The following is a 13,616-nucleotide window of genomic DNA, read 5'->3' on the forward strand; positions in this document are numbered from 1 at the left end:
GATTGAATCAGGGAAATATTTTGATTTCACATTCAATTCTTTAAACAATAACTCAGGTTTTTGGGCTATTAATGTTTGATATCCCTATATACCTCTCCCATGCACTCATTAAGAATATTGCTTTCTTTTCACTATAATATTTTATAGATACCACTTGTCTTATATTCCCACAAGTATGCAAAATACCCCACTCTATAGCTCTGTGAACATTTAGAGAGAAAACCTTCTTAGGATCACACATGGCAAAGAAAAAATGTTTCCTCTATCTTATGTATAGAAAAGTCACATTAATATTCTCCCTAGATATAGAACTGGCTATATATGCTTTTGCCTGTTCTTTATTGTTCTCAGTATATTGGAAACATGGAATACATTTTAGAGGTGAAGACCACCTAGGGTGTACATAGGGAACATTTGAGCAAAATGAATCTGCTACATATTTCTGTACTCTTTTCATAATTCACAGTTATGAAGTCAGGCCTCAAGGAGGGCAAGGGTCACATATTTATTTTTCATTTTGGAACAGTCACAACATTATTTAATCAGTAGAAAATTTTTATTTTATTTCACAAAATCTTTAAGTAAGGAGTAGGATTTCTGTATCATCTATGAAATGAAGGTTGAATAGAAGTAATAAAAGGCCTCCTCTGTACATTGTCACGAAAGTATCCAGAAGTTTTATGCTGCCTGGAACATTTCTTACACATGATTTTTATTTCTTAGCTTGAAACTACACCTAGGAGGAATCTTTTGTTCTCAGTGCTGCCAAAACTTCCATCTTCCAGCAGTGACCTCAGTTTAGCACCTGCTCATAAGATGTGTTTGCACATCGTTGGGACGTTATGGTGACATATATGTTCCCATCAAGGAGACTGTCATAGAATTCAGGAGATGTTAACATTTTTCCATCTGTGTGTGAAAGTGACGTTTCCTGTTAATTTTGTTCTCTTGCTGAACTCTCCAAGCAAAAGTCTTCTGTAGGAGGCAGAATGATGTCATTATAGTCATAGCATAAATTTTTCAACCTTTAGAATGAGACATATTGTGGCATATATTTCACTACTTTTAAAAGCAGTGAAATAAAAACTTGGAGGATGATGATATCAATTTTATATTTTCATGTGTGGGGGTTTCCAGAGCCTTAAAAATGACTCCAGGGCTAAAATTTCCTCTGGCACATGTATTTCCTCTGTAGCCTTAGGAGAGGCAAGCTCATCAATGGATGCTTGTGTTTGTGAGACCAACAGAGGCTTGCATATTTAATTTTAGAGGTATTGAGACTGTACAGGCAAAAGAGTCTAGCACTAGTGATTTAAAAATAAAAATAAATCAAACTTCTGATTTCAATTCTGATATGTAAAAAGCTTGGAAGTTGTTGCTCCCATTTTTACAACCAGAAAAATACTGAACAAACTGAAAATCAATGACTTTTCTTGGACCTATCAGAGAGGTGAGATTTCAGAGAAAACTGCCAGCCTGAAATCCAAAGAGACAGGCAGATGTAGAGTCACAGTCTCCATCTCCTTTCCTCAAGAAGAAGTCACTTGAGCCGTAAGTGCTGGAAACACTTAAAGGATAATTTTGATGAATTGTTAAAGGCTGAATGCAGACTAGCGTGAGAGTGAGAGACTTCTGGGGACTGTAGTGCTAAGGGAGCCCCCACATTTTCTTGAGTTTTACCTCCATGAACCATTTTAGGTTCTCACCTTGGAGAGCCAAGAAAGATTCCCTCCTGGCTCTCACAGAGGAGGGGAAAAGTAGCCACCATGAAATATTCCAGGAGTGTTCTCATAATGAAGGGCTACTCTTCAGGGGAAAGACTTTATCAGAGCCTTAGCTACCTAAGGAAAGACATTCTTTCCACTCCAGCCTCCTGTAGCTTTCCTGTAACACCTAAGGGGAAAAAAATCTAAGAACTACAACTTGTAAAGGTTACAGCCTAGGTGCACAGACCCAATAAAAGACAGAGATTTAATCATAATATTATAGAATGCTTGCTTTCTCCCATTCTCTGCCATCATATCAACAGGGATCCAGTATGATAACAGTGCATTATAGATCAGCGAGGTGCAAGATAGCTTTTTTCTAAAGAAGAGCTCATAGGGAAGCCAAAGACAAAAACAAGGGCACTAAAGGAATTCGAAGCCTGTAGCACTTACAGCTACAGCAAACATTAAACACAGCCCTACTCCTAGACACATTAACACAAAACCTTACACTAAAGCCTGTTTACCTCAGTGCCTAATACATCATATTTGGCTTTCAGCAAAAAATTACAAGACATGCTAAAAGGTAAGAGAAAAACATAATCTGAAGACAAAGCAAACATCAGACTAGATCAGATATGACACAGATGTTGGAATTATGAGACAAGGAATTTAAAATAACTATGATTAATATGTTAAGATTGCTAATGGAAAAAATAGACAGCATGCAAGAACAGATGGGTAAAGTAAGCAGAGGGATGGAGACTCGAGGAAAGAATCAAAAGAAAATGCAAGAAATCAAAACCACTGTAACAAAAATGAAGAATGCCTTAGAAGAGCTCATCAGTAAACTTAGTATAGCTGAGAAAACAATATGTGACCTTGAAGACAGGTCACTATAAACTTTCCAAAAAGAAATGCAAAAATAAGAAGAAAAAAGAAAAAAGAAAAAAAATGAACAGAACATCTAACAAGTACGGTACAATTACAAAAAGTGTAACCTACATGCAATGAAAATACCAGAAGGAGAAGAAAGAGAGAAAGGAGCAGAAGAAAAATTTGAAGTAATAATGGCTGAGGATTTTCTAATATTAATGACAGACACCAAACCACAGATCTAGGAAGCTCAGAAAACACTAAGCAGGATAAATACAAAAAAATCAAGGCATATCATATTCAAACTGCAGAAGCCCAAAGACAAAGAGAAAATGTTGAAATTAGCCAGAATTGAAAAAAAATACTTTACTTATTTTATAGAGGAAAAAGGATAAGAATTACAGCAGACTTCCCTTCTAACACTATGCTAGCAAGAAGAGAGTGAATTAAAATACTTAAAGTGGAAAAAAAAACCTCAACCTATAATTCTATATCCAGTGAAATTATTCTTAAGAAGAGAAAGAAAAATATAGACTTTCTCAGACAAATAAAAATTTAGGGAATTCATCACTATTAGACCTTCCCTGCAAGAAATATTTTAAGAAAATTCTTTAGGGAGAAAGAAAGATATAGTTCATAAACTCAGATCTACATAAAGAAAGGAAGAACATCAGAAAAGGAATAAATGAGAGCATTTTATTAAATAAAACATTCTGTTTTTCTTAGTTTTAATTAATCTAAAATACAACTGTTTATTTAAAGTCATAATAGTAACGACATACTGTGATTATAGCCCACAGAAAAATGAAATGGATGACAGCAATATTGTAAGAAACAGCGGGGAGAAATCAGGGATACTTTGCTACAAGGGTCCTGCACTACACATGAAGTGGTATGGTGTTATTTGAAGGTGGGTATAGATTAGTTAAAAGTGTATATGGCAAATTCTAGGGTGACCACTAAAATTTTTTAAAATAAGTATAATTCATATGCTAAGAGAAGAATGAAAATGGAGTCAAATAAAAGGCTGAATTAAAACCAAAGGAAGTAATAAATGAGGGAGAAAAAGGAACAAAGAATACATGCAATGAGCAGAAAACAGAAACATGGTAGTTATTAATCCAACTATATCAGAATTTATTGTAAACATAAATGGCCTACATATAACAATTAAAAGACAGAGATTGTTATATTAAAAAGGAGACTGGACTATATGATCTCTAGAAGAAATCCACTTTAAATATAAAGACTCGGACAGCCTAAAAGTAAAGGGATGGAGAGAGAAATAACCTGTTAATACTAATCAAAAGAAAGCTAGAGTAGCTACATTAACTTCAGATATAGTTGACTTCAGAACAAGAGAAATTATTAGGGGTAAAGACAGGCATTATACAAAAATTAAGGACCAATTCCCCAAGCAGATAACTGTTCTTAATATATATGTACCTCAACAAAAACACATCAAAATATGTGAGATAAAAATTGATATAACTTCAAGGAAAATAGACAAATCCGCTGTTATAGTTAAAGATTTCAACACCCTTCTGTCAGTAACTGACAGATCAAGCAGGCAGAAAATCAGTAAGGATATAGTTGAACTGAATAGCATTATCAATAAACCTGAACTAATTAACATTTACAGAATACTCCATCCAACACCAGAAGAATATACATTTTTCTCAAGATTGCCTGTAGCGTTCTTAATGATAGACCATATGCCCAGTCATAAAACACACCTTAACAAATTTAAAAGAAAATAAATCACATGGGGTATGTTTTCTGACCACAATAGGATTAAACTAGAAATCAATAACACATAGCTAGCTAGAAAAACTCCCAAATATTTGGAGATCAGACAACATACTTTTGAATAACATATGGGTCAAAGAAGAAATCTCAAGAAAAAAATTTTAAATATTTTGAACTAAATGAAAATGAAAATACAACATATCAAAATTTGTGTAATTCAGTGAAATCAGTACTTAGAGGGAAATTTATAGCATTAAATGCATATATTAGAAAAGAAGAAAGATCTATAATCAATAATCTAAGCTTCCACTTTGGGAAACTAGAGAAAGAAGACCACTTTAAGCCTATATCAAGCAAGAGAAAATAAATAATAAAAATTAGAGCAGAAATCAATGCAATTGAAAACAGGAAAGAATGGGGAAATCAATGAAACCAAAGACTGCTTCTTTGAAATGATCTATAAATTTGATAAACCTATAAATTTGATAAAGGCAAATTAACCAAGAAAAAATAGAGAATACACAAATTCACAGTATCAGAAAGGAAAGAAGGATCATCACTACTGGTCTCAAGGACATTAATAGAATAATAAAGGAATATTATTAACTTTCTGCTCCCAATTGATATCTTATAAAAAGTAGACCAATTCCTTGCTTTCAAGGAATTGAAACTACCAAATTGCCAAATACAAACTACCAAAACTCACACAAGAAGAATATCTATTTTGAATAGCCTATATCTATTAAATAAATTGAATCAACAATTACCTTTCAAAACAGGAAAGCATTGGCTCAGATGGTTTCACTGGTGAATTCTACCAAGCATTTAAGGAGGAAATTATACCAATTCTCCACAATCTCTTCCAGAATATAGATGCAGAAGAAACACTTCCTAACTCATTCTATGAGGCCAGCATTACCCTAATAGCAAAACAAGACAAAAACACTATAAGGAAGAGAAATGATAGATCACTATCTTTCATAACACAGATCAAAAATCCTCAACAAAATAGCAAATTGAATTCAATACCATTAAGAGTATAATGATAGTAGTCACACACCGGGAGAAATATTTGCAGAACACTTACCTGAAAAGAAATTGTATCCTAAATATAGAAATAACTCTTAAAATCAGCCCATAAGAAAACAACCAACCTTATTTAAAAAGTAAAACAAAAATATCACAAAGAAGATAAATAGATGGAAAATAAATATGAAAAGATGATCAACATCATTTGTCATTAAGAAATTCCAAATAGGAACAATGAGACACCACTACATACCTATTAGAATGAGTAAAATTAAAAAAAAAAGACTGACAACACCAAAGATGGTGAGGATTTGGAGCAACATTACTGGTGGGATGGCAAGATGGTACAGTCACTTTGGAAGACAGTTGGAAAGTTTCTGATAATGCTAAACATAGTCTTACCGTATGATCGTATCATAGGCAATCATGCTCCTAGACATTTTTCCAACTGTTTTGCAAACTTATGTCTACATGAAAGCCTGAACATGAATGTTTGTAATAATTGGGTCATCACCAAAACCCAGAAACAACCAAGAGGTCCTTCAATAGGTGAATAAATAAACAAACTGTGGTACATCCACACAATGAAATATTACTCAGTGATAAACATAAATGAACTATCAAGCCATGAGAAGACATAGATGAATCTTTTTTTTTTTAAATGATCTGCCCCCCTCCCGCTTTATTTTTTTTCTTTTGCTGGGAAAGATTCACCCTGAGCTAACATCTGTTGCAATCTTCCTCTCTTTTTTTACCTTCTCCAAAGCCCCAGTACCTAGTTGTATATTCTAGTTGTTAAGTCCTTCTAGTTCTTCTGTGTGAGCCACCACTACAGCATGGCTACTGACAGATGAGTGGTGTGGTTCCACACCCAGGAACCAAACCCGGGCCGCCAAAATGGAGCGTGCTAATCTTTAACTGCTGGGCCATCAGGGCTGGCTCTGAATCTTAATGCATATTTTTAAGGTGAAACAAGCCACCTGAAAAGATTGCATACTATATAATTCCAATTATATGACATCTGGAAAAGGCAAACCTATAGAGACAGTAAAAAGATTAGTGGTTGCAGGAAGGGAGGGGGAAGAATTGAATACGTGAAACACAGGATGTATAGGGTAGTGAAACTATTCAGTGTAATACTGCAATGGTGGACGTATGACACTGTGCATTTGTCAAAACCCAGAGAAGAGTGCTGTACAAAGAGTGAAACAATGTATGCAGATTTACAAAAATCATTTAGGAGGTCCTGAGATCTCAGGATGGAATGCAGTATTGACAAAATATATAACCTTATTACAAGTATTTGAAACAACCTCACTGAAGGTGGTGGGGAGAAAAAGTGCTGACATAAGTAACTTTGGAAATAAGTTGAGATTGTAAGAAATAAGGTAAAAGAACTGTGCATAAGGGCTACACTATAAAGTTTTTTTTCCCCATGGGTGTATGGGTTAACACTTCTGATATTGCTATACGCGTATACTAGAATTGAATAATTAAGTAAATAGATAGTGGATTGTGAGAGCTAGCTTTCTTACTGTTGGAGTAAGAATTTGCAAATAAGCAAAGGAAAGAGAATAAAATGATCAATGTGGTAACGGATTAGAGTTGGAGACGTCAGTATGAACTTATGTTTAGCTTCATATAGATACAAATTGTTACATATAGTAATATTTATACATATCTGTAAATACATGGATTAATATGCTCAAAAATATTTCTTTGCTCTATCAGCTGAGAGAGCCTAAAAGAAATGACACTCTATTAGCAAAGAATATACCTAGTACCTAGATCTTGGTTTCTAATACCATTCTCCAATAAAAGGAACCAGAGTTCCAGAGAGAAATGACTGATTCTAGGTTTGGGGCAGATGAACCTGGATCATCTTATAGCACCAGAAAGTAAAGAAGCACTACACACAACACACACACACACACACACACACACACACACACACACACACTGATAGGGGTATGTTACAAGGGACATAGGATCCAAGTGAAAGAGCTCTCAATAGCTGGGGATAGAACCATGAGCAGAGAAATAAAGTAGTATTGGACTTTAACCAAAGTATAAAATGAATACTCGTTTAAGTCTATACTTATATAAACAAAAGATTGAATGAATGAATGAATGAATGAATAAATAAGTAAATAAATGAGAAAGGAGATAAAGATCCCTTGTAGAAGAATTCCAAATAAGTCCAAATTTATGGAAATAAATTCAAATTTTTGAGGATACTTTGCCCTCAAAGAAATGGAACATAGTTCTCCAGTCTTTAATGAGGGCTAGGCATAGTGACTCACTTCCAAAAAGTACAGTATGGAAAGGGGTAAAAATAATTACTTTACAGTGGAGAAACCTGAGAAACACTCCTCAGCTGGATGATCAAAGTCAATATCAACAATGGTAAGTCACGTTGATAGTATGTACCATTGATATGACGTGAGAATAACGACACTTCACTTCTATGGTCTTCCTCCCAGAAACACATACCCCAGTCTGCCAATGAGAAGTACATCAGACAAATCCTAATAGAGAGACGTTTTGCAAAATATTTAATCTGTACTCCTCAAAACTGTCAAAGTCATCAAAAACAAGGGAACTCTGACAACTGTCAAAGTGAAGAGTAGCCTAAGGGAACCTGATAACTAAATGTAATATGGTATCTTGGATGGGATTCTGGAACAACAATGAAAGGACATTGGGTAAAAACTAAAGAAATCTGAATAAAGTATGGACTTTGGTTAAAGATAGTACATCAATATTGGTTCATTAGTTGTAGCAAATGTACTATACTAATATAAGATGTTCAGGAAGAAGGACCTGGCCACCCACTTCTGGAAAAATTGTCCATGAAAATCAATAGCAGTGGAGCATTGTCTAATATAGCACAGGTAGGTGAGAGGATGGTGCAAAAAGTGGGGCACTGTGCTGCTCTGCTGTGCACAAGGTCACTAGGCATCAAAATAGACTTGAAGGTACTAACAACAAATTGTAAGATGTTAATAATAGGGGCTACTGGATACAGAATTTATGGGAAATCACTACTATCTTCATGATATTTCTGTAAATCTGAAAATGTTCTAAAAATAAAATTTATTAACAAAATATGCTACTTAATTCACGTGAAATAGAAAAAAAAGCCCCAAATAATTAATGCTGATAAGAAATATTACATCAAGAAACACATGATATAATAAAAATTAAAATCATTCACTTGATGAGTGAACAGTTTTAGAACTAGTAGTCAACATAGTATTAAGATAAATGACAGAATAGACCATTCTACCTAACTTTTATATCTTTAATTTTACTGTGCAATTCATATTTTTGCCTTCAGGATCCTAAAATATTCTTTGTTTTAAATAATATTTTCCCTTCTTATAAAATTAATAGTCATTGTAGAAAATTTGGAAAGTATCCAAAAGTGTAAAGAGGAAAATAACAATACCTACAATTGCTCCATCCAGTCATAAAAAGTTTTTTAAGGTTTTAGTATTTTATTTCCTAGCCATAACATTTTACTTTAATAAAATATTTTAGATATTATATAGAGTATGCATTTATAAATTAATATGATCATATTTAAACATTACTGAACCTCATTTAGGTAATTCTGCACCAGATTGTGTTCTAGGGTTTGAGTATATTGTATCATTGGGAAAATATTTTTGGGAAATGCAAATAACTTTACATATAATTATATTAGTGAGAAGATATCATATACATGATGCCTATATAATGACATTTTGACTGAACACATTTGCTAGTCAAATAAAATGTCAATCGAGTTTTGAAAGTATTCAAACCAATTGACATCCTAGACACAGAGTCAATTTGATTGAAAATCGTTTTCACTTATGAAAGAATCATTCATTCAATAAAGATTTACAAACCTACTATATGTCAGGCACTACTTTAGGCTCTGCGGACAACAGTGAACTAAAGACATATAATTCCTGACTTTATAGAGCTTACATTCTAGTGCGGGGAGGAGCAGATAAATAAGATATGTCATATAGTGAAACATGCTACTGAGAAAAATAAAGAAAGGAAGTAGGATAGGAAATGAGTGAGGGTGGTGAGTGCAGGAGGGTTATCTTCTGCTTATAGGGTCCTGGAGGGTTACGATTTTCAGGTTCAAGAGGAATCCTGGGCTATTTATAGTTACTATGGAAAGGGCATAATGATATCAGCACTGAAAAGGTAGGTAGTGGATGTAAGGTTGAAATTGTGCAGGATGGTAGACGAAGGTCTTTTCATGAACACTCTGAATTCAGGAGCCCTTTCTTAACTACTGTCCTCGTGACATGGAAGTCATGGAAAAAGCAGTCTTCCATATGGAGCTCTGTGTACCTTTTTAACTACTGCCACTGGTGGCCCGAAGACTAGGGGAAGCGACTGTCTAATCAAGTAGAAGAGTTTAGCAAAGAAACAAAGTGGCTTTGCCTCAGCTCTGTGGATGTCAAGTCTGTCCGTGAGAAAGCACTTTTCATGAGACGTCTTCATGCCCTGGCTAGGTAACTGTGCAGTGTGTCTCCAAATACCTTTATAGTTTGTAGCCTTAATTAGATGTCTTTTTGAACCTCAGTATAATTGTCTGTAAAAATGAAATAGGGGGTTTCTGGTCTGGCATGTAAGGAGCTTATGCTCTGTCCTAACGAGTAAAAAGCTGAACAAACTGAGAAATCAACAACTTTTCTTAGATCCATCATAGAAATGAGGTCACAGGGCAAACCACTGCCCCTCAAATTGGAGAGACTGACAGGTGGATAAAGAGAATCACAACTTACCGGAGCAGAAACCCAAGAGCAGCAACCTCTGTGGGAACCAGTGCTGGGGTAAGAAAACCTAAAGTATAGTTGACAAATTGCTGGAGGCTCAGTGTGGACAAGTCTGCGAGTTAAAAACTCCAGGAAGATCCAGTCATAGGCGAGTTTTACCTCTAGGAGCTCTACCAGCTCATTACAGAGAAAAATCCCCTCATGCTTCTGGCACGGGGAGGGGAAAAGGAAAACTTTTGAAATCTGGCAGAGCGTCCTGTTCTTAACAAGGCCTGCCCTCGAGAGAAACTATTTAACCAGAGCCTAACTGACCTGGGGGAAGGGGAATACCCCACTCTAGCCTGCTCAAGCTATCCTGTCTCACCTAAAAAGGGTAGAGGGGAGGAAAACTGAGAAGCAATTGTTCACGGTCTAGAGGCACAGGCTCGCTGAAAGACTGAAATCTGACCATAAGACTGTAGAACGCTTCCCCTCCCCCCATACCTTACCAATACATCACGAAAGGTCTATTTAACACAGTTACTTTTACCCAGTACATCATGTCCACCTTTCACAATTACTAGGCATACTAACAGGAAAAAAGACACAGTTTGAGTAGACTGAACAAACATCAGAACCAGAGTCAAATATGGCAGGAATGTTGGAATTATCAGAAGAGAAATTTTAAAAAACTATGATTAATAGCTTTAATGGAAGCAGTAGGCAACATGCAAGGACAGATGGATAATGCAAGCAGAAAGAGGACATACCTGAGAAAGAATAGAAAAGAAATGCCAGAGATCAAAATAAATGTAGCGGAAATACAGAATGCCTTGGTGGCCTCATCAGTAGACTGGGCATAGCTGAGGAAACAATTTCTGAGCTTCAGGATATGACAAAGGAAACTTGCAAAACTGAAAAGCAAAAAGAAAAAGACTGGGAAAAAAATAGAATTTCTAAGAACTGTGGGACAATGATAAAAGGTGTAAATATACATAATGGCAATAACATTTGAAGCAATAGTGAGTGAGAATTTCCCCAACTTAATGCCAGACACTAAACCATAGATTCAGGAAGCCCAGAGAAGAATAATAAGCAAGATAAATATCAAAAATCCTCCACCGAGGCATATCATAGTCAACTTCAGAAAATCAAAGATAAAGAAAAAGTCCCGAAAGAAGCCAGAGGAAAAAAACCACCTCACCTATCGAGGAACCAAGATAAGAATTACATTCTATTTTTCCTCAGAAACTATGCAAGGAAGAAGAGAGTGATGTGAAATATTTAGTGTTCAGAGAAAAAAGTCACTAACCTAGAATCCTGTACCCTGTGAAATTATCCTTCAAAAGTGAGGGAGAAGTAAGAGCTTTTTCAGACAAACAAAAATTTGAGAATAAATAGAATAAAACTGTCTTTATGTGCAGGTGACATGATTGACTGTGTAGAAAATCCAAAAGAGTTGACAAAAAAACTCCTGAAACTAATAACCGATTAAAACAGGTTTGCAGGATTCAAGGTGAATATACAAAAGTCAATTGCTTTCCTATATGCTAGCAATGACCAAGGGGAATTTGAAATTAAAAATGCAATATCATTTATATTAGCACCCAAAAGAAATGAAGTACCTAGGTATAAATCTAACAAAATATGTACAAAATCTATGTGAGGAAACCCACAAAATTCTGATGACTAAAATGAAAGGAGAACTAAATAAATGAAGAGATATTCTATGTTCATGGATAATAAGATTCAATATCGTCAATATGTCAATTCTTTCCAACTTGATCTGTAGATTTAATGCAATCCCAATCAAAATCCCAGTAAGTCATTTTGTGGGCATCAACAAATTGATTCTAAAGTTTATATGGAGAGGCAAAAGACCTGGAATAGCCAACTCAATATTGAAGAAGCACAAAGTCAAGAATGACACTACCTGACTCAAGACTTATTATAAAGCTACAGTAAGGAAGACTGAGGTGTTGGTGAAAGAATAGACCAATAGGTCAATGGAACAGAACAGAGACCCAGAAGTAGACCCATGTAAATATAGTCAACTGATCTTTGACAACATGAGCAAAGGCAATACAATGGAGAAGATATAGTCTTTTGAACAAATAATGCCAGAACAACTGGACATTCACATGCAAAAAAATGAATCTAGGCATAGACCTTACACCATTCACAAAAGTTAACTCTAAATGGATCACAAACCTAAATGCAAAGTGCAAAATTATAAAACTCCTAGAATATAACATAAGAGGAAACCTAGGTGACCTTGGATATGGCAATGACTTTTTAATACAACACGAAAGGTAAGATCCACGAAAGAAAATTGATTAGCTAGACTTTAAATATTAAAATTAAAAACTTCTATGTGAAAGACAATGTGAAGAAAATGAGAAGACAAACCAAAGACTGGAAAAAAATGTTTGCAGGAGACATATCTGATAATAGACTGTTATCCAAGATATACAAAGAACGTTTAAAACTCAGCAATAAGAAAATGACCAACCTGAAAAAACAGGGGGCGGAGTCAAGATGGCGGCATAGGCAGACTCTGAACTCACCTCCTCCCGTGGACACAGCCAATTTACAACTACTCGTGGAAAAATTACCCCTGAGACAGAACTGAAAACTGGATAAGAGGAACTCCTGCAACAACGGACAATCCTAACTGGGGTAGAAGAGGCAGAGGCTCCCTTCTGGAGAGGAAAAACGCCGCCTTCACAAGCCGCCAGCTTCACGGCCGCCGGGAGCAGCTCACAGGTACGCAGCCTCCCTGGAGGCGCGGGGCCCTGAGCCGGGGAGCGCCCCCGCTGTGGGCATTTTGTGGACCCAGCACAATCGAGACCAGCGGCATAATATCTGACTGTGCCTGCTACTAAAGCATTGGGGAGCACCCCCAGAAAACCCGGTTCACAAAGAAACTAAAACTGGCTCTTAAAGGGCCCACGCACAAACTCACCCGTTCCAGAAAGCATCCTAAAATCACCAGAAAGAAAGGTGCACAGTGCTTCGGTGACAAGAGACTCACCTAATAGGCCCTGAGTGCATCTCGGTGAGGGGTGAGACCTCTCCAGGGACTGGGACATTGGCGGCGGCCATTGTTGTGGCCTGGTGTGAGCGTGCTGACACAGACGCCATTGGAGTTCTCCCTGAGGCCTGCTAGCCCAGGGTCTGCTCCACCTGCTAGAGCACCGATTTAATCCAGCTCAGCCAGGGCAGGCAGCCCACCCTAGAGACTAGCCCCACCCAACAACAAGCCCTCAGGCAACGTGTGGGCCTGCATAGATTGGTGACTGGATTCTCTGCAGCCTGGCAACTGAGCTGACTTGAGCTGGGCAGGGTGTGCACAAGGAGCGGGTGGAGAGTGTGGGGCGGTGGCAGAGTGTGTGGGGCTCCCGCCGTGGAGAGACTGGGTCCACTTGGGGAGGTCGGGCGCTCACACGGGCAGGACTGTGTTGACTGTGTGTGTGGACCTGTGGGTGGCAGG

At 36.6% G+C, this 13,616-nt stretch overlaps 1 long non-coding RNA gene across 1 annotated transcript; it reads right to left on the bottom strand.

The window, feature by feature from the left end:
- Positions 1-405: 405 nt before the first annotated feature.
- Positions 406-13,296, bottom strand: LOC147917444 (uncharacterized). Its single transcript, XR_015551704.1, has 3 exons — positions 13,158-13,296; positions 5,099-5,251; positions 406-975 (listed from the first exon to the last, which is right to left on the bottom strand). It is a non-coding gene; the product is annotated as an uncharacterized LOC147917444 (long non-coding RNA).
- Between the last annotated feature and the right edge of the window lie 320 nt (positions 13,297-13,616).

The sequence above is a fragment of the Ceratotherium simum genome, chromosome 3 (assembly GCF_057802395.1).
Source record: "Ceratotherium simum simum isolate JZ-2026a chromosome 3, ASM5780239v1, whole genome shotgun sequence".
Lineage (NCBI taxonomy): Eukaryota > Metazoa > Chordata > Mammalia > Perissodactyla > Rhinocerotidae > Ceratotherium > Ceratotherium simum.